Source organism: Plecotus auritus (genome assembly GCF_963455305.1).
Source record: "Plecotus auritus genome assembly, chromosome: 2".
NCBI lineage: Eukaryota > Metazoa > Chordata > Mammalia > Chiroptera > Vespertilionidae > Plecotus > Plecotus auritus.
Window position 1 is genome coordinate 105,181,876 of NC_137771.1, and position 21,616 is coordinate 105,203,491.

The following is a 21,616-nucleotide window of genomic DNA, read 5'->3' on the forward strand; positions in this document are numbered from 1 at the left end:
ATCTTGTTTTACAGTATGAGAAAAACACCCAACCAGAGATGTATGCCAGTGGTGACATTGGAGTTCAGACCAGTGAGATGTCTGAGGTATCCCCGTGGATCCCGGGCTGCAGATATACATCCTCCACCCCAAGTACTCAGAGGCCTCTGCCACTCAACACCTCCAGGAATTCTCCAGACATAAACAAGCAGGTACTGGGGCAGAAACTGCTGGATGTAAGAAGATTCTGCTTCTGTTGGAAGGAGAAAAGGAGTTGGAAGCCTGGAGAAGCCCCACAAACCCCAATCCTACACAAAACGTTTCAATGAGCTATGAGCTCTCTAATGTGTTAAGAGCAGGAGCAAAGCCAAGAGTGACCACTGCACACTGTGCTTGGACACTGTCAGACAATCACAGATACTTGTAAGGCACCGCAATCTAGAGGCACAAAGCAAGACACCAAGTAAATGTACAGATTCACTGAAGCAAAAATAAAAAGGACACTTTCAAATATTTAGCAAATACACTTGCCAGACTCCCTGCCACTGTGCCCTGCCCAGGTGGCTGTCCTCAACCCCTGACATGCACGTAACCTTTAAGTGCTTCCTGATTGTTGTAGACCACAACCAGAAAGATTGACATGAAGATGTAGGTGTAGTACAGTACTGAGAATATTACCAATTGAAGTCATAGGAAGGCATCCTAGAAGGAAATAATTATGTTTCACAATTTTTCATGCCACAGGGCTAAGTGAATAAAAGATTGAGCTTAGGTGACATCCCACATGGACAGTTCTTAAAGCATATGTGCTGTGTCTTACCCAAAGCCATCACCATTTCTCATGCCAAACAGATCACTCAAATCCTGCCTTTTGAAATTCCTAGTACCTCATAGAGGTGCAAACTTTCAACACAGGCAGGACCTTGGAGATTCCCCAACCCCACTCCCTCCACCATGAGAAAATCGGGCCTAGAATGGAGAGTGACTTGCCCAGAATTACAGAGAAAATCTGAAGTGTGGCTTGGGTTTACACTCAAGGGTCTGCAGGGACATCACACTGCCTTGATAATTTTCTATCCACGCTGGGACAATGAGAATGAAAGAGACACCATTAATAATCATGCCAGCACAAGAGTCATAAATTGGGACACATGCTTACACTGTCTTTGACTGGCTTTCCTATAGGAGGGAATGTTCGGGTGCCCATGAGGCAGCCCAGGTCTATGGGAAGCTCCAAGAGAACACAAAGGGGGGCAAGACTTTACCTTGCTTGTGTTTGGGCAGAGCCAGGCCCAAGAGTGAGCAATAAACAAGAACCAAGTTGATGTGCTGATCCTACAAGAACTGGACAACAAGAAACCTGCCCCTCCCCCAGAGTACAGGCTTGGGCAAGACAGGATTGGCATTTGCAGTGTGAACTCTGTCCGCACTGTAGACCTGAAGGGCTGCCTACACAGTGTGGCAATGTTTAATAACCATACCTCTGTGAATAAGGTAAAGGAGAAGGACACCAGAATGTCCTCATGTGGAGAATTGGCATTTCAGGAGGAAGGTGATACCTATGAATCTTTACATTTCTTTCAGCCAGAAAACCACATCAGTGCTCAGGACAACAAGCCATAGTCCCTTTAAAAAGATAGCTTAGGTGTCAACATCCAAGACTCAAAGGAAATTTCAGGATAGAGTGCGAGCTCAAACATTTAAGAGCTGGATCCCAAGAGATGTCTCCTGTTGCTTTTAGTTTTTTAAAAATTTAAATAGATAGGCTAGCCTATTGTTAGTGAATAAATTTTGTAGTCTTCAGAATTTTTACAGTGAATATGAATTTAAAAAATCATATTTTCCCCCTCTTAACCCTGGGACACAACTGCTTTTAATAAAGTGAATTCTGTTGTGGTAGCAGATGTCCATGCATCCTTGATGACATCAGGCTGTCTGCATCAGTGACCAGCACATAGAGCTTGAATGCTATTTCCAGGATGTTGGTGAAGAAGGGTGATTATACCACTGTTTTAAGACCCTTAAAAAGAAACCAAAAACACAAATAGAAAAGTCACACAAATAAAGGATGTGGTTTCTTATACACTTTTCCCCTTTTAACAGCACTCCTGGAGTGTCTGAATGAGGAGGACAGTGTCAGATGACAGATTCTGCTCCAACAGTCTGATCTCAAACATGGGAGGATTCACAGGGGGAGACTCCCAGAGCAGCATGCTCACCTGTCCCCAAAGAGCTCAAGCCCAGGAGAGAGATCACCAGCAGATTGAGAATGAACAGGAGGAAGATGCAGAGGGTGTCATGCAGCGGGTTCTGGATTATGCAGAAAGCCCAATGTGAAAAGCCCTTCAGATCTATGAAGAAAAAATTTCATGTTGTACAAGAAACCAGCTAATTTTCTGCATAAACAAACCAAAACCAAGCCTTTGTGTGTCTATATTACATCCTTACCTGACAACTTTCAGGGAAGTTAAATTAGAAGGACTGGTCCTAAGGCTCTTGACCACTGCACAAAGTACATTCACAGCTTTCAGGGACCAGGAAATAATCAGATCAATCAAGGTCAGTTGTGAGACACAGGATACCGATGTATGCACTGAATTGCTGGAGGGCAGAGGAAGTCACTATGTGGATGCATGCTCACTGACCCAGAAGGAGGGTCACAATGTGTCATATAAAAGAGCAAGTTTCATAAGCAGCATGATTCATGCTTTATAATAGAACATTAATAATTACTGCCTTTTGTGTGTTTACTTTTGCCATTGAGAACATTAATAGTTACTGCCTTTTGTGTGTTTACTCTGTAGCTTATTCCATTTTAACCTGTCACACCTCTAATGTGGGTACTATTCCTGGATGGAGACACTTGAGGCACAGAGAGGGTGAGTATGTGGCCTTGGTCACACAGCTAATAGGGGAAGATGGGACTGGAACCCAGGCAGTGATGTCAGAGCCCTGTTGGGGCCAGTACTGTGATGTACGCTCCACACTGCTTCCTGCCTCACTTTAACTTTCCTTCAATTTCACACATAAAGGAGGGGCTTTCTAGCCTAGGAACAGAAGTAAGATAATCTAGAATATAGAAAATCTTCTTAATCCTGATTAATGTCAGGTTTATAGTCACCTGAGGACAGGGCAAAAGAAGACCCCACTGTAAGTAAAAGGTAAGTAAAAAGGTGTAGAAAAAGGTAAATAAAAAGGAATAATCTACCGTCATGAAAATGGTAACCCAGTCCCTTTGCTGGTAAGGAACAGAGGACCCAGTGAGGTCCAGCACAGGGGACAGAATGGACACAGACAGAGCTGGTGCTACCCTGATCACCAACTGGAGGGCACAGCAAGACTGACCCAGGGCATAGGGACATGCACAGCCCAAAGGGATATGATGTTTGAGGAGGCTTCATGGAGGAGGCACTTCTGATGTAATCTTACAGCACAGACAGAGCTTTAAAAGGATAAATCTCAGAAAGGTCAAGAGTCACACAGAAGACACAGTAAAGAGACTCCGGGGGAGCTGTCCCTACATGTCTGGAAAGCAGAGGGTCCTGGGAGGGTGGGCAGAGGGGAGTGGAGAGTGACAGGACTGATGGCAGGTGGCTTGGAAACCAGGCTAAAAAGTAAGTCTTATTCCTATGGCAAAGCCCTGGAAGGCTTTCAAATAAGGGCAGAGGAGTGAGACACACCCCCCCATAAGATATGCAGGACAGCCTGGCTAGTGTGGCTCAGTGGTTGAGTATTGACCTATGAACCAGGAGGTCATGATTCAATTCTCAATCAGGGCACATGCCTGATCACTGCACAAAGTGGTTGCAGGCTCAATCCCCAGTGGGGGCGGGGTGGGGCGTGCAGGAGGCAGCCAATCGATGATTGTTTCTCATCACTGATATATTTCTCTCTCTCCCCCTCTCCCTTCATCTCCGAAATCAATAAAAAAATTAAAAAAAAAAAAGATGTGCAGGACAGACTTGGAGGTTCACACTGTGAGGGAGCCTCTTTATGTGCAGGGCATTGTTGCAGCTCTGGAGAAAGAGCAAAACACTAGAGGGAAAGTGCCTGTGGAAGCACATGTGCTATCAGGAAAAGGAAACAGCACTGAGGGTATGTGCCTGCAGCACATGGCCCTACGTGATCTAGAGAACACCCTGGCAGGGCAGGGCTGAGGGTGTGCAGGGGTCCTTTGAGGAGAGGGCGTGGGGTCGAGGCGATGCAGAACAGAGGGGTGGTTCCAGGAAAGGACTGTGCTGAGCAAGGGCTGAAGCAGCCCCACGAGGGAGAGAGCAGGAGAGGGCAGTGGGAAGAGGGTGGTGGGTGGTATGGGAGGAAAAAAGCCTTGGCCATGACAAAGACTTCCACTTTTCTCTGGGTGACGTGGGACGCTGTAGATGATGTGACACAGGGGCAAGGTTACTTAAGTGTTAAAAGTGCCTGTGTGGGAGGACAGAAGATGGCGGCAGGCAGGACGGAGAGGTGAGGGAGAGGGTGTGAGTGAGTGAGGGGGTGAAAGGAGAGTGTGTGGTGTGTGTGTGAGTGAGTGAGGGACAGTTAAATCTGGCAGGAGCAGCAGGGGCTAGCAGACCAGGCTCTCCTGGACAGAGAGCACCTACCACCACTGTGGGCACTCCCCGGGCTGCGGGACTCGGGCACGGAGCCCACGCCATCTTGAAGGGGAGAGAAGCTTCTTCTAGGAACTCATCAGCACCACCACCCAGACAGACCTTGGACACTGCCTGTGACCCTGCAGCCACTCCAGCCAAAATCCTGCTGCCCCACCCGCAGACCTGCAGACCCCAGGACCTCCACCTCCAAGGGTGCACGCTCCTGCAGCAGTAAATGCGACTTCCCCCTCCCCAGCAGCTTAACTCCTGACTCCACAGTCGCGCTTTTCCAGTGCCAGTCAGGCTTTTCCAGCACCACAGTCGCGCTTTTCAAGCGCGCTGGCCACCTGCGCCCACCACTCCACAGGCTGCTAGTGGGTGCCACCACTGGGCACACTTTTATCCAAACAAGGGCAAACTGCCCTGGCAGTAGAAATTCTGAACTCCCCCTTCCTGGATACCTCCCCTCAGTCACCTCGGTCGCAAGGGTTCAGCACCCGGGCCCCTTTGAGTGCCTGAGTGCACCGCCACTGGGTGTGCGCAAACCCAAACAAGGGCACAAGGCCCCTGGCAGTAGAAATATGGACTTTCCCCACTCCCAGCTGCCTGCCCACAGACACCTCAATCACGGGCTCAGCGCAAGGGCCTCTTTGAGTGCACTGCCCTAGCTATCAGCCCTTGGGTACCCCTGTGAGCCACCACTGGGTGCATGCAAATTCAACCAAGGACACAGCAGCAAAAACTGAGTTTACCCACTTCACAGCTGCTGACCTCTGGACACCACAGTTGTGCTTTTTCAGCATGCAGGCCTCCTGAGCCCACCATCCCAAAGGCGGCTCTTGGGTGCCTCTGTGAGCTCTTGCGGGGTGTACTTGTATCCAAACAAGGGTGCACACCCTGGCAATAGAAATTCAGAACCCCCCTTCTGGCTGTCTGCCCACAGACACCTTGGTCACATGGCATCAACGCGAGGGCCACGCTGAGTGCACCACCCTGGCAAACAGCTTCTGGGTGGCTCTGTGAGCAGCCACTGGAAATACACGAATACAACCAAGGGCGCAAGGCCTTGGCAGCAAAAACTGAGTCTTCCCACTCCACAGCTGCCAACCTCTAGACCAGCCGTGGGCAAACTACAGCCCGCAGGCCGGATCCGGCCCGTTTGGCTGTTCTATCCGGCCCGTGGAGCCGAAATAGCGGAGGGTTCTCTTGCTCTCCCCTCCGCTCCTTTACTTTGAATTTATATTAGTTCACACAAACACTCCATCCATGCTTTTGTTCCGGCCCTCCGGTCCAGTTTAAGAACCCATTGTGGCCCTCGAGTCAAAAACTTTGCCCACCCCTGCTCTAGACACTGTCGTCCCGCCTTTCCAGAGCGCAGGCCTCCTGAGCCCCACCACCCCGACAGACGGCTCCTGGGTGCCTCTGTGAGCCCCTGCTGTGCATGCATGATTTCAACCAAGGGCACAAGGCAGCAAAAATTGGGACATCCCCCTCCCCGGCTGCTGACCTCTGGACACTGCAGTTGTGCCTTTCCAGCACACAGGCCTACTGAGCTCACTGACCCTATAGGCAGCTGAGTGCCTCCTTGAGCCCAGTTGGGTGCGCTCATATCCAAACAAGGGCACATGGCTCTGGCAGTAGAAATTTGGACTTCCCCCTTCCCGGCTGCCTACCCACAGACACCACGGTCACATGTTTTCAGCACGCAGGCCCCCTGAGGACACCGCCCCAGCAGGCAACTCCCGGGTGGCTCTGTGAGCTGACATTAGGCACACTTGTACCTAACCAAGGGCTCAAAGCCCCACTGCAGAAACTCAGATTTCCCCCTCCTTAGCTGCCAACCTTTAGTCACTGCACTCACACTGATCCAGTGCACAAGCCCACTGCCCTTGCAGGTGGCCCTCAGGTACTTCTCTGAACTGCCGCTAGGCACAACTCCAGCTGCTGGCATCCAGTCCCCATGGTAGTGCCACTCTGGCACAAGGGCCTCCTGAGCCCACTGCCCCAGCACACAGCTCCTGGGTGCCTCTGTAAGCAGCCATTGGGCATGCATATCCAACCAAGGGTGCACATCCCCCAAAGCAGAAACTGGGACTTCTCCCTCCACGGGGCCGGTGGCACACCACAATCGCTCCAATCCAGTGTGTGGGCCCCATGAGCACACACCCTCAGCAGACGGCCCCTCTGTGTGCTTCCACTGGGTGTGGGCCTCTCCAACCAAGGATGCACGGCTCCCTCAGAAAGATCTACGACATCCCTTTCCCAGCTACCTACCTCTGGACAGCTTGGTGAATTACTGAGGACTTGCCTCCCTGGACAAGGTCACATTATTTCAGCCACAGACCCTGAGATTCCCACATCCCATCTGCTGGATCCTGAATCCCCTCATGATTCAGAGACACCCTCCCCCGCCACTGTCATGGCCTCCAGGCCCCCTGTAGGGAGTTGCAGAGTGACGCTAATCCAGCAAGGGTCACACCACACTGGCCAAAGCCACAGTACCTGAGCCTCAGGCCCCAAGACTCCTTCCTCACAGGTCGTGGACTCTGGGAACCCACAGTGAGCACATACCAGTTAGACCTCAGACAACCTTTTACACAAGAGCCAGAACCACAGTCACATTCAAAAGAGCATGTACAATGAAGCCGGGGTGAGTCACATTGCCAACCTGAGGTGAGAATTCATCTACGGATAAGAAACTAACATTCAAGATACAATTACATCAAGAGAACCCAAATAGCTCAAGTAGGGAGCTACACTAGATCACCAAGCCCAGGAGAACTGAGAGATTGCACCTCTAGCACCACCCCCAAAAGAACCTGGGTAGTGAAGAAGTTGGATCTAAGAAACAGAAATAATTAAAATGTTACAGCAAAAAATGGGGAGACCAAAAAACAATCCCCAAAGAAAAGAAAAAGAAGAATCACCAGAAAGGGAATTAAGTGAAATGGAGGCAAGCAACATGTCAGAGAAAGAATTTAGAGTAATGCTTGTAAGGATGCTCAAACAGCTGGATGACAAATGGACACAACTCAATGAGAATTATAAAGAGATGAATGAGAATGTCATCAACATGAAAACGAACAAAGAGGAAATGAATGACATAGCTGTAATAAAGAACACAATGGAAGGCTTAAACAGAAGACTAGAAGAGGCTGAGGACTGCATCAGTGAATTAGATGAGGTAGGGAAAAACACACAAACACAACAGAAACTGGAAAGAAAACTTAAAAAGCAAGAGGAGACCTTAAGGAAGCTTTGGGACAATGCAAAATGAAACAACATATGCATAAAAGGGGACCAGAAGGAGAGGAAACTGAGCAAGGAATAGAAAACCTGTATGAAGAAATAATGACAGAAAACTTTCCTGATATTGACAAGAAAAAAACCACGCAAGTCCAAGAAGCACATAGTGTCCCAAACAAGATGAACCCAAAAAGACCAACACCAAGACACATCATAATTAAATTGGCAAACATCAACAACAAAGTAAGAATCTTAAAGGCTGCCAGAGAGAGACAGAAAGTTACCTACAAGGGCCGAAAGCGGTTTGGCTCAGTGGATAGAGCGTCGGCCTGCGGACTGAAGGGTCCTGGGTTTGATTCCGGTTAAGGGCATGTACCTTGGTTGCGGGCACATCCCCAGTGGGAGGTGTGCAGGAGGCAGGTGATCGATGTTTCTCTCTCATTGATGTTTCTAGCTCTCTATCCCTCTCCCTTCCTCTCTGTAAAATATCAATAAAATATATATTTTTTTTTAAAAAAAGAAAGAAAGTTACCTACAAGAGATTTCCCATTAGAATATCAACTGATTTCTCAACAGAAACTCTTCAGGCCAGAGGGAATGGAATGAAATATACAAAGTGATGCAAAGCAAGGGACTGAATCCAAGAATACTATACCCAGCAAGGCTATCATTCAGAATTGAAGGAGGAATCAGGAGCTTCACAGACAAAAATGGGCTAAGAGAGTTTATTAACACCAAGCCAGCAATGGAAGAAATGCTAAAGGGACTGCTGTAAAAAGAAAAAATAGAAAGCAAGAAGGATCACAAACATTAAGAATGAAACTGACGACAAACAAGTACTTATCAATAATAACATTAAATGTAAATGGATTAAATGCGTCAATCAAAAGACAAAGGTAGCTGAATGGATAAGAAAACATGACCCATATATTTGCTGTCTGCAAGAGACACACCTCAGAACAAAGGATTCACACAGTCTGAGAGTGAAGGGATGGAAAAAAATTTTTCAGGCAAATGGAAATGAGAAAAAATCTGGGGTTGCAATACTTACATCTGACAAAATAGACTTCAAAGTAAAGGCCATAACAAGAGATAAGGAAGGCCACTTCATAATACTAAAGGGAGCAATTCAACAAGAGGATATAACTCTGATAAACATATATGCACCCAATACAGGAGCACACAAATACATAAAACAACTTCTGGAAGATATCAAGGGAGAGACAGATAGCAATACAATCAAAGTAGGGGACTTTAATACCCCACTGACACCACTGGACAAATCCTCTAAACAAAAAATCAGCAAAAAAAACAGCAAGCCTAAATGACTCACAAGATCAGATGGACTTAATTGACATCTTCAGAACATTTTACCCCAAAGCTACAGAATATAATTCTTCTCAAGTGCACATGGGACATTTCAAAGATAGACCACATATTAGGACACAGGCAAAGTCTCTTCAAATTCAAGAAGATAGAAATCATAACAAGCATCTTCTCAGATCATAATGGCATAAAACTAGAAATGAACTACAATAAAAACAATGAAAAAAAAATCAAACACTTGGAGACTAAATAGCATGCTATTAAACAAGGACTGGGTTACCAAATAGATCAAGGAAGAAATTAAAAGCATCCTGGAAACAAATGATAATGAAAACACAATAATCCAAAATTTATAGGATGCAATAAAAACAGTCCTGAGAGGGAAGTTCATAGCTCTACAGGCCTACCTCAAAAAAAAAAAAAAAAAAAAAAAAAAGAACAAAAACACAAGAAAAAATGGTAATAAATTATCTACCATTGCAACTTAAAGAATTGGAAAGAGAGCAACAAGAAAAGCCCACAGTAACCAGAAGGAAGGAGATAATAAAGATCAGAGCAGAAATAAATGACATAGAGACCAAAAATCAATACAAAAGATCAGTGAAACCAATAGCTGGTTCTTTGAAAGGATAAACAAGATGGATGAACCTCTAGCCAGACTCACCAAGAAACCAAGAGAGAGGACCCAAATAAACAAAATCAGAAATGAAAGAGATGAATTAATAACTGACCCCACATATATATACAAAGGATTGTAAAAAAATACTAGGAACAACTCTACTCCAACAAACTGGACAACATTGACGAAATGTACACATTCCTACTAAAATACAAGCTTCCAAAACTCAATCAGGAAGATTCAAAAAACCTGAATAGGCTGATAGCTACTGATGAAATTGAAACCGTTATCAAAAACCTTCCAGCAAACAAAAGCCCTGGACCAAATGGCTTTACAGGGGAGTTTTACTGAACATTCAAAGAAGAACTAAAACCAATCTTTCTCAGACTATTCCAAAAAATTCAAGAGGAAGGCACACTTCCAAACTCTTTGTATGAAGCCAGCATTACCCTAATACCAAAACCAGGTAAAGACACCACAAAGAAAGAGAATTACAGGCCAATATTCCTAGTGAACATAGATGCTAAAATCCTCAACAAAATTCTAGCAAACTGGATCCAGCATTACATTATAAAGATCATACACCATGACCAAGTGGGATTTATTCCAGGAATGCAAGGTAGGTACAATATCTGCAAATCAATAAATGTGATACATCACATAAACAAATTGAGAGACAGAAATGACATAATCATATCAATTGATGCAGAAAAGGCATTTGACAAAATCCAACATCCTTTCTTGATAAAAACACTTAGCAAAGTGGGAATAGAGGGATCATACCTCAACATAATAAAAGCCTTATAAGACAAACCTGCAGCCAGCATCATACTCAATGGGCAAAAACTAAAACCATTTCCCCTAAGAACAGGAATAAAACAGGGATGCCCACTTTCACCACTCCTGTTCGACATAGTACTGGAAGTGCTAGTTACAGCAATCAGACAAGAAGAAGAAATAAAGGGCATCCAAATTGGAAAATAAGACGTAAAACTGTCATTATTCGCAGATGACATGATACTTACATAGAAAACCCTAAAGACTCCATCAAAAAATTATTAGACTTAATTAATGAATTTGGTAATGTAGCAGGATACAAAATTAATGCCAAGAAATCTATGGCATTTCTATACACCAATAGTGAACTTACTGAAAGAGAGACTAAAAAAAAAAATCCCATTTACCATTGCACCAAAGAAATTAAGGTATGTAGGAATAAACTTAACTAAGGAGGTAAAAGACCTCTACTCAGAAAACTACAGGTCATTGAAAAAAGAGATAGAAGAAGACATAAGTAGATGGAAGAACATACCATGTTCATGGATTGGTAGAATCGACATCATTAAAATGTACATACTATCCTAAGCAATATATAGATTCATTGCACTCCCCATTATAATACTAATGGCATATTTCACAGACCTAGAAAGAACTCTCCAAAAATTCATCTGGAATAGAAAAAGACCCTGAATAGCCACAGCAATCCTGAGAAAGAAGAGCAACGTAGGAGGGATCTTAATACCAGATATCAAGTTGTATTACAAAGCCACTGTTCTCAAAACTGCCTGGTACTGGCACAAGAACAGACATATAGACCAATGGAATAGAATAGAGAACCCAGAAATTGATCAAAGTCATTATGCTCAATTAATATTTGACAAAGGAGGCAAGAGCATACAATGGAGTGAAGACAGTCTCTTCAATACATGGTGTTGGGAAAATTGAACAGATACATGCAAAAAAATAAAACTAGACCACCAACTTACACCATACACAAAAATAAACTCAAAATGGATAAAGGATTTAACCATAAGACGGGAAACCATAAAAATATTAGAGGAATCCACAGGCAGCAAAATCTCAGACATATGCTGAAGCAGTATCTTCAACGATACAGCTCCTAGAGCAATGGAAACTAAAGTGAGAAATAAACAAATGGGACTATGAAAATAAAAACTTCTGCACAGCAAAAAGAAACCATTCACAAAACAACAAGAAAGCCCACTGTATGGGAGAACATATTTGCCAATGTTATCTCGGATAAGGGTTTAGTCTCCAACATTTACTGGGAACTCGTACAACTTAACAAAAAGAAGATAAACAACCCAATCAAAAAATGGGCAGTGGACCTAATAGATACTTTTTGAAAGAGGACATAAGGAAGGCCAAGAGACATATGAAAACATGATCAAAGTCACTAATCATTTGAGATATGCAAATCAAAACGACAATGAGGTACCATCTCACACCTGTCAGAATGGCTATCATCAACAAATCAACAAACGACAAGTGCTGGCGAGGATGCGGAGAAAAAGGAACCCTCGTACACTGCTGGTGGGAATGCAGACTGGTGTAGGCACTGTGGAGAACTATGGAGTTTCCTCAAAAAACTAAAAATGGTACTTCCATTTGACCCAGTGATCCCACTTCTAGGAATATATCCCAAGAAACTAGAAACACCAATCAGAAAGGATATATGCACCCCTATGTTCATAGCGGTACAATTTACTATAGCTAAGATTTGGAAACAGCCTAAGTACTCATCAGCAGATGAGTGGATTAAAAAATTGTGGTATATCTACACAATGGAATACTATGCTGCTGTAAAAAGGAAGGCATTCCTACCATTTGCAACAGCATGGATGGAGCCGGAGAGCATTATGCTAAGTGAAATAAGCCAGGCAGAGAAAGATAAGTATCACATGATCTCATTCATTTGTGGAATATAATGAACAACATAAACTGATGAACAAAGACAGATCCAGAGAAGCATCGATCAGATGTTCAAACCTCAGAGGAAAGGTAGGGGAGGGTGAGGGTAAGGGGGAGAGATCAACCAAAGGACTTGTATGCATGCATATAAACATAACCTATGGACAGAGACACCAGGGGAGTAAGAGTATGAATGGGAGTGGGGTCGGGGGAGGGAATGGGGAGATAAGGACACATATGTAATATGTTAATCAATAATAAAAAATTTTTTTAATTAAAAAAATGTGTCTGTGTGCCAACCTATGACCCTATTCTAGGCCTCATGCTGGGAATGTGAGGCCATTAAGGGATACTTTGGAGCCTGGCGTCATGGGGGCCACGTGGCAGAGAGGTCATGAAACAAGTACACTCTCTTTTGGGAAGAGATTAGCAAGGTGTCTTTTTCTATTTTCTATACTCTATTGTTTGGATTTCCTGTACATATGTATAGTTTTGTGGCTGTTTTTTTGTTTTGTTTTGTTTTGTTTTTACTGTTTTCCCACCCATGCCATCCTCCACCTTCCTGTGTCAAGTAGCATTGTGTTACCCACTGAGTCCAAACTGTGGTCACGGTACTATCCCAGATTGAATATGCTTGTATCACTCTGTATACAGTAGAAAGTGAAGGCATTTCTAAAAATAAGGAAAGTACAGATAGGTAGTTGCCATATTCTGAGGATTCAGCACATGTGTGAAGGGAAATCCAAACAAATATTTAGAGAAAGGATGAGGAAAGACAGTGGACCACTTAGGCAAAATAGATGCCACTAGGGGAGGAAGAGTGAGAAGTGCATATGGACAGCACGCAGCTTGGCGCCTGGAGTGAGGGGACACTTCAAAATGTTTGCAGGACAGGCCTCTACAGTTCCCACCATCTGAGGGGCTTGCAGACACTTTGAGCAAAGGCAGGAAGGGATCTGCAGTGTGCTGCTGGAGAATTCATCCAGCAGTGGCAACTAAAATGCATGTACCAGGGATCTGAGGTTGAAGTGACCACAACAGTTCTGGAAAGGGGTGAGAGGCATCATGGTGGGAACAGAATGTCATGGTGTGCAGCCGAGAGTCAGTGACAGCCACATCAGAGGCCACTGAAATGGTCCAGGTGGGAGAACAGGGAGCAGGGGAGGCAGAGGAAGCTGTGCAGAAACCAGAGTCGTTCTGAGGGGAAGGGGAGGTAAGGGGAATATTGGTGAGGAGGACTTGGAACTAGAGGATGAAGGATTAAGCTCCACAGAAAGTAAAACAGCCAAGAGAGCTGGGGAGAGGAAGAGTGTGGGTTTTTAAAAATATATTTTTATTGATTTCAAAGAGGAAGGGAAAGGAATGGAGAGATAGAAATATCAGTGATGAGAGAGGATCATAATCGGCTGCCTCCTGCACACCCCTGTACTAAGGATCCAGCTGCAACCTAGGCATGTGCCCTGACGGGGAATTGAACTGTGACCTTCAGGTTCATAGGTCAATGCTCAACCACTGAGTTACACCAGCCTGGAAAGAAGGTGGGTTTGAGTTGAAATACTGAGGTGGAAACAACAGTTGGCCACAGCGGGGAAATCAGGATCAGCTACAACGGGAGAACCCCTCCCCACCAAGAGTTTGCAGAAAACTCTTAGAATGGATGGCCCTCCAAGAAAAGAACATCAAGTAGAAAGGGTAGAGGTGAGGGGACTGAGCGTGGATTAATTGGGAAGAAACATGGATCAGGCACACAGGCCCTGCGCTGACTTGCTAGTTTTAAAGTAACCTAACCTACAATCACTGAGGTGGCCTCTGCTCACTACAGCAGCACTTCAGAATACATTACCCTCCTCACTTGGTTTATATGCTTCCAGATTTTCTATGGATGTTAACAGTCTTTCCTTTTTTCTTTTTAACAAAGATGTGATCCAACTGTTTTGAAACCTGCTCTTCTGACTTAATAGATAACAAGCATATCTTCTTGATAACAGACACATTTGTGCTTTAACAACATTTTAAAGAGCTGCGTGGATGTGCTACATGTTATCTAACACATCTATTGTTAGGAAATAGAGTTGTTTCCAGTTTTTCAATATTAGGAACATCTCAGCCATGACGAATTTTGTGGCTAATTCTGAGCACATCCTTCTTGCTTAAAGGTCAATGCACACCAATGCAAATCCAGGTGCAAGCCCACACTGGAGGCTTTCCCAGGAACTGCCAGCCAGCCTTCCAGAAAGACGGCGATTCCTCCTCCAGGAGTTCTGTTTATTCACAACCTTGCTAACATTGTTTTACAAAAATGTTTTTAATTGTTTTAATATAAATTTCTTCATTAGTGAAATTAATCATTTTTCATATTTCCCGTGTTTATTTCTTCTTTCATTATTTGCCTTTACCTGTTTTCAGCACATTTTTCTGTTAGAGTTTCTGTCTTTCCTCTTTAACTTTGAAGTACTCTTAATATGTTCAAATGTTCACACTGTCACATTTTACCCTTTGTTAGCTCTTTGGCTGCAGTTTGCTTGCAGTTGTGCTGATGGTGTTTGTACCAACATCTGTCACTGTTACTTGAACCAAGTGAAATTCATCAAGTCTTTCTTCTTCAGTTTCTGCCTTTGACACAAACTCTTAAAGATACTATACAAGTACTCACCCCTATGGTTACCATAATGCCGATGTTTTTGTATCCTTCCAGAAAACCATTTGAGGAGTAACTTCCGCAAAACATACAAGTCTCCCAAAGAATGCAGTCAGAGTACTGCTATCGAGGTCACCTGCACACAGAAAACAGACTGAACTCAGTGCCCTGACATTGGAGGCTCAGCTTTAGTTCTCTCATAATCCCACCCACCCACCCACTGGCCAACTTGATGCCATCCCTGAGAATTAGTGATGTCCCTTCATATTACTGAAAGTTGCAGCAAAATTCTTTGCTAGTTGGAATGGTTTCTTCCTCTTGAAAGGAAACCTGCCCTTGAGCCATGAATTCCATGACCCAACAAGTAGAGCTTCCTGAAAGGGGCTGACCGAGCAGGTAGAGGACCCAGCAGGCATTTCTCCAGAGAACAGGAGGTCAAGGCCTGCAGAGGCAGGCATCTTCTGTGTTCTCAACTCCTATGCTTATATTTAGAATGAACATCCAGCAGTTCAGTCTCTCTAGTGATAGAGTTACTCCCCAAAGATGCATTTTGAAATGGTGTGTCATTTTTAGACATTACTGCCACTGCTACCTGTATTTGGCTGGTTAGAAGAGAGAATAGAGGCCACTGACCCAGTGTGGAGTCATGACAGTCTCCTTCGTAGGTTAGAGGGTACCAACTTTAAACTGCCTATGGACAGCTAGATTTTCAGCCTGTGACTCCCTCCCAGGCTTTGCCTGTGATTGTCAGGAGGCAATAACTCCTCCATAATGAGGGCACTTTCATCCATTAAGGGGGAACAAAGGGTGAAGAGAATAGGGAAAGAGACAACCTGGAAAGGTCTGGGGTGAAGGCTGGGAGGAATGGACTCCCTAAGGGACGGAGAACAGGGGGCTGGCTCTGGGATCTGAGAGCAGCAGGTGACACCATTCTCTCCCACTCCAGCCCTCATGGGTCCTGGGCATGAATGTGGCTACAGCCCCTTGCAAATCTTCTAGTTCTCAGCCTGTTCATCCTTGAAGAGCTACAGAGAGCCACTGTTAGGGCCAGGCTTGCAAAAGGACTTGAGGCAATTCCAAGACACACCTGTTCAAAATAAGATTTGCTTGGTAATGCTGGATCTGCCCACCCCCCATCACATTTGATTTTAGAGACTTCAAGTACAAATACTGGCCAAAGGAGCACTCTGAAACTGAGGCAGACAACCCAAAGCTGTATATGACCAATAACAAATAGAGGGGTGAGGACTCGGAAAGAGAAGCAAATGACTGGGAAGACAACCCATGGAATTGTCCCCTTGGCTACGGTGGGCTGGTGCTGGGGAGAAACCAGTTTTTCCCAGGTCTGTGAATGCACAACTCTTCAGACTCTGTGTTTGTTTGACAGTCATTGGGCTAAAAGTTTTCTATCCCAGATTTTCATTAATTGTGGACTCCTGGTCACATGGAAGTGTGTACACCATTACTTTGGTGGCCTCTAATAAACCACATTCTGGTTTCCACTCCCTTGTACAGTGTCCTCCTGCATTGACTCAGGGCTTGAACATCTGATGGGCTCTGACCAACAGGACATCAGCAAGTGTGATGCAAGCAGAGATTGATGATGCTTACACCTGGAATGCTCCTTAGATCCCTCACCCACTGGGAGAAGCCTAAACGACGTGGAGCAGCCATGTGAAAGATAGCAGGGCTACCTGGCCCACAGTTCTAGCTAGGTGAGCTCCCAACTGATAGCCAGTAGCACCTGCCAACCTCCACAGACCTACAGAGCTTCCAGATAGCTACCACCCCAGCCCATGCCAAATGAGCAGGAAATCTGCCCAGTTGAGCCCTGATACCCATGGAATCATGGAAGATAATAAAAGCTTCTTCTTTAAAGTAAGGGGTTGAAAACCTTTATCTTTTAATGGACCTGAGAGTAAATATTTTAGGCTTTGGAAGTCATGCAGTCTCTGTCACAGCTACTCTCAGAAGTGAGTTGCTATAAAGTTGGGAATTAATGTGAGCAGGTCATCAATTTATTAAGTAAACCCACCTGGAGTAGCTGGTTAATTTGATATATTACTTAAAATAACATGTGATCAGCCCAGCTGGTGTTGCTCAGTGGTTGAATGTCATCCTCTGCACCAGAAGGTCATAGTTTGATTCCTGGTCAGGGCACATGCCCAGGTTGTGGGCTCAATCCCAAGTGGGGGTTGTGCAGGAGCCAATCAATGATTCTCTCTCATCAATGTTTCTATCTCTCCCCCTCCCTTCCTCTCTCTTAAAAAAATCAAAATAAAAACATATTTTTTAAAAAGTACATGTGATTAGCTAGTAAGCACCAATAAATACTGTATGATTTATCACTATGAAAAAAAGATGGAAATGTGAGAAGTACAAGAAGTAACATACTACACTATGTTATGACACTGTGTATTTGTCATTAAATAAATATGCTTCTCAAATACAAGTTGTCTATCTGATTTATCCCTGTGTGCACAGAAGATGAAAACCTTCCACTCCATTAAAAATGCCTCATGATTGAAGCATCAGCTCAGTGAAGACGCAGAATTCTCCCAAACTCCAGAAATAAAAATAAAACCAAGTTCACATTGAAATTTGGGGCGGGGGTTGGGGTGGGGGGAAGAAAAGGCATGGGGCCCACCTCATCTATGACTAGCTCTGGTCAGCCACCTGATTTTTTATGCTTACATGTTCCTCAAAGAAGATGAGAGAAAGGTTGACACAAATAAAGAAGTAGGTGGCTCCCCCACATTGTCCGGTAGTTGTAAAAATAATAAAGTCTGAAGAGGAAATGAGTAAAGGTGGTTATAAACAAGGAGTGGTAGTTAAACCACACTCCAACTTCCTAAGAGAAGACTAATGGTGAGTGAAATATGAAGTGATGGCTCTGGGCTCCTTTCCTTTAAATCTAGGAAGCAAGGGGAAGCATGTAACCAAACATACACTGTGAAACATAACAATTCATGAATATTATCATATCTCAATATACATTCTCTGAACAGTGTCAAGCTAGGATTAGTACCCTTATGGGGTGGCTGAGACAATAGGAGAGTACTGCTAGAGAACTTAGACCAGTGACTGATGTGCATAAACCTCAGTCAGCGTGACTTAAAATTGTGTGGCATGGTAGCCCAACTGGTTTAGAACATATCACCACATCTTGACTTTGGAGACTCAGAGATCCCATGGTCACGCTGTCTCTTCCTGTTGGGTCCTGGAGGGACAGTCTTCCCCACCTGCTGGACAGCCTCCAGGGGTGACGCATTCACTGCTTCATTTACTCATTTAACCATTCTTTTTAAAATATATATATTTTACTGATTTTTTACAGAGAGGAAGGGAGAGGGATAGAGAGTTAGAAACATCGATGAGAGAGAAACATGGATCAGCTGCCTGCTGCACACCCCCCACTGGGGATATGCCCACAACCAAAGTATATGCCCTTGACCGGAATTGAACCTGGAACCCTTCAGTCCGCAGGATGACGCTCTATCCCCTGAGCCAAACCAGTTAGGGCTCATTTAACCATTCTTAATACATTTTGTACATGCGAGGCATCATGCTCTTATTCCTTTAAAATACAAGCATTGGACTTTATCCAAATCCATGTGTCATACTCTACATACTTCTCAAAATATTGGTAGAAATATTAGCTTGGGTTCCACTTCAAGAATATTAAGTGTTAAAGGAGAGGTGGTTCCATGTGACAGTTTAACACTTTAGTAACTGATGGCCTGACAGGATGTTTCAAATGAAACATTTCTGTTGTACTGGGTATCAGAAATGTAGGCAGCTGCCAGGAGAACGTCCTGCTCCTCATAGGGAGAAAGTCAGGGGACAGCAACAGTCAGAGTATAAAAGGACACTTCTTTTCATGTGTAAGTATGTACCAGTGTAAATGGAAATGCCCTTCACCTCCTCCACCTCACTCCAACAGAGGCAGACAGCATTAACAGTACTGCATGTCACCTCCAGATGTTCCCTGGGCCCTGAAAATCCCGCAACCAGGCTGAGCCACAGGCTCACTTTGAAGCATAGTAACCCCTCCTTTGGAAAACTGCTGTTTAAAACTGATGTTTGAACTACACTATTATTCTTAGACAGTCCCTTGTTCTATAGGTCAACTGTTATTTTTAGATAGTCCCCTATTCTGTAAAATAACTGTTTTAGTTTGAATAATAGAAAAAGATAAAAACTGTCTGACCGCCAAAACCGGTTTGGCTCAGTGGATAGAGCGTCGGCCTGCGGACTGAGGGGTCCCGGGTTCGGTTCCGGTCAAGGGCACGTACCTTGGTTGCGGGCACATCCCCAGTGGGAGGTGTGCGGGAGGCAGCTGATCGATGTTTCTCTCTCATCGATGTTTCTAGCTCTCTATCCCTCTCCCTTCCTCTCTGTAAAATATCAATAAAATATAAAAAAAAAAAAAAAACTGTCTGACCTTGCAAGCTAGCCATCTAACGTAATAGACTAATACTGATAATATTCCCATATTCTAATGCCAATTGTTTGTCACAAACTGTCTGCAAAAATAACGTACACAGAGCTCTTTGTAAAATCTGCAGACAAAGAGCTCGAAAGGTATAAATAGGGAAAACTTCCTCCATGTCTTTGCTCAGAGATTTGGGAGACACCTCCCTCTGGGCCCGCTGGCATTAATAAAGACTCCTAATTCATTGCCTTGTTAAGGCATCTTGTAATTAGCTTGCTGATTGACAATATAACAACTTCACTTTCTTGAATTCAAATATAGGCTCTCAGTGGAGGAAATGAAAAAAAGAAACACTGAGTAAGTAGTATACATACATGTCTTTAAATGGTATATTTATACATACATAGGATTATTACACAAATACATATGTATGCATAAGATATATACAAACACAAAATTATATTTAGGCCAATTGATGGGTAGTTAGAGGGTTGCTCAAGGATTAATTTGACAAGTCAATTATTGTCTTTCTTGATGACTTTTGAACCTAACTCCATCTCAAGGTATGACCCCAACTCTATAGATACATAATTTAAAAATAATAAAATTGTTTTCATATGATGCAAAGCTTACTTTTTAACTTAACATATTCTGGATTTTTAATAATAAATATGAGTATATATATATCACACACACACACACACACACACACATATATATATCCCAGTCTTTTTCACAAATGCCTCTTCCTTCATTTTTAAATGAATATTAAACTCACACACATGCATTTATTTTTATTTTTATTTTTGCCAGTCCTCACCAGAGGATATTTTCTCCATTGTTTTCAGAGAGAGTAGAAGAGAGGGAGGGAGGGGGAGAGGGAGAGAGAGGAAGAGAGAGAAAGAGAAAGAGAGAGAGAGAGAGAGAGAGAGAGAGAGAGAGAGAGGAGAGAGAAAGAGAAAGAGAGAGAGAGAGAGAGAAGGAGAGAGAGAGAGAGAAACATTAATGTAAGAGAGACACATTAACCACTTGTCTCCTGCATACATCCCGACCAGGGGGCAGGGAGCGAACCCGCAACCCAGGCACATGCCTTGATCTGGAATTGAACCCGTTACCCTTCGGTACATTGGCCAATGCTCCAGCCACTGAACAACACTGGCCAGGGCAAACGCATGCATAGCTTTGTGCCATATGAGTGCTTCTGTAGAACAGAATATATAACTTGTGAATAAAAGGTACATGCATTTTCTCTTTTGATAGCTACTATCACATTGTCTCCCCCAATGCTACACATTTATGTGCTTCAAGAGCATACATGTTTTCCTGCTTCTCACCAACATTAATGATTTAAAATGGTTGATGATATCCTGTCAGCCAAAAGGATATACTGAGATTTTCACTTGCCTTTCCCCAGGACAAGTACAGCTGAGCCCCGTTTGTGATGACTCATGCTTCTGATTCAGTCTAAATGAGATAAAGAACACATGCAAACAATCTAGCTATTTAGACCTTCTTATGTACTTCAAAAGGAAAAGCAATCTGATTGTCCAACTGATTACTTGAGTTGTCTCCTCAACACATAGCACATCTTCCTGTCTGGAAATCACTTACTGGTCAAGCAAGTCATTTTAAAAATGCACCAAGGGTTCAGAGATGTCAAAAGATTCTGAACCGCATATTGAATTTTTATATTAAATATCCATAATAGATAGTTATAGACTAGAATTGTGTTTCCTAAATTTATTTCATATTGCAATATTAAAAAATAAGTTATACTGCATTAAAAACACAGACCTTAGTTACTAAGAAGTGGTTTTTGTTTTTTTTTTTAAATATATATTTTATTGATTTTTTACAGAGAGGAAGGGAGAGGGATAGAGAGTTAGAAACATCGATGAGAGAGAAACATCGATCAGCTGCCTCCTGCACATCCCCTACTGGGGATGTGCCCGCAACCAAGGTACATGCCCTGGACTGGAATCGAACCTGGGACCATTGAGTCCGCAGGCCGACGCTCTATCCACTGAGCCAAACCGGTCAGGGCCTAAGAAGTGTTTTAATAGACTTTT

At 43.8% G+C, this 21,616-nt stretch overlaps 1 pseudogene across 1 annotated transcript; it reads right to left on the reverse strand.

Moving 5' to 3' along the window:
- Positions 1-390: 390 nt before the first annotated feature.
- Positions 391-20,725, reverse strand: LOC308241165 (annotated as a pseudogene). The gene is made up of 7 exons: positions 20,663-20,725; positions 18,845-18,933; positions 17,776-17,898; positions 15,140-15,248; positions 2,428-2,580; positions 1,912-1,999; positions 391-644 (listed from the first exon to the last, which is right to left on the reverse strand). The product of its transcript is annotated as an uncharacterized misc_RNA (transcript).
- Between the last annotated feature and the right edge of the window lie 891 nt (positions 20,726-21,616).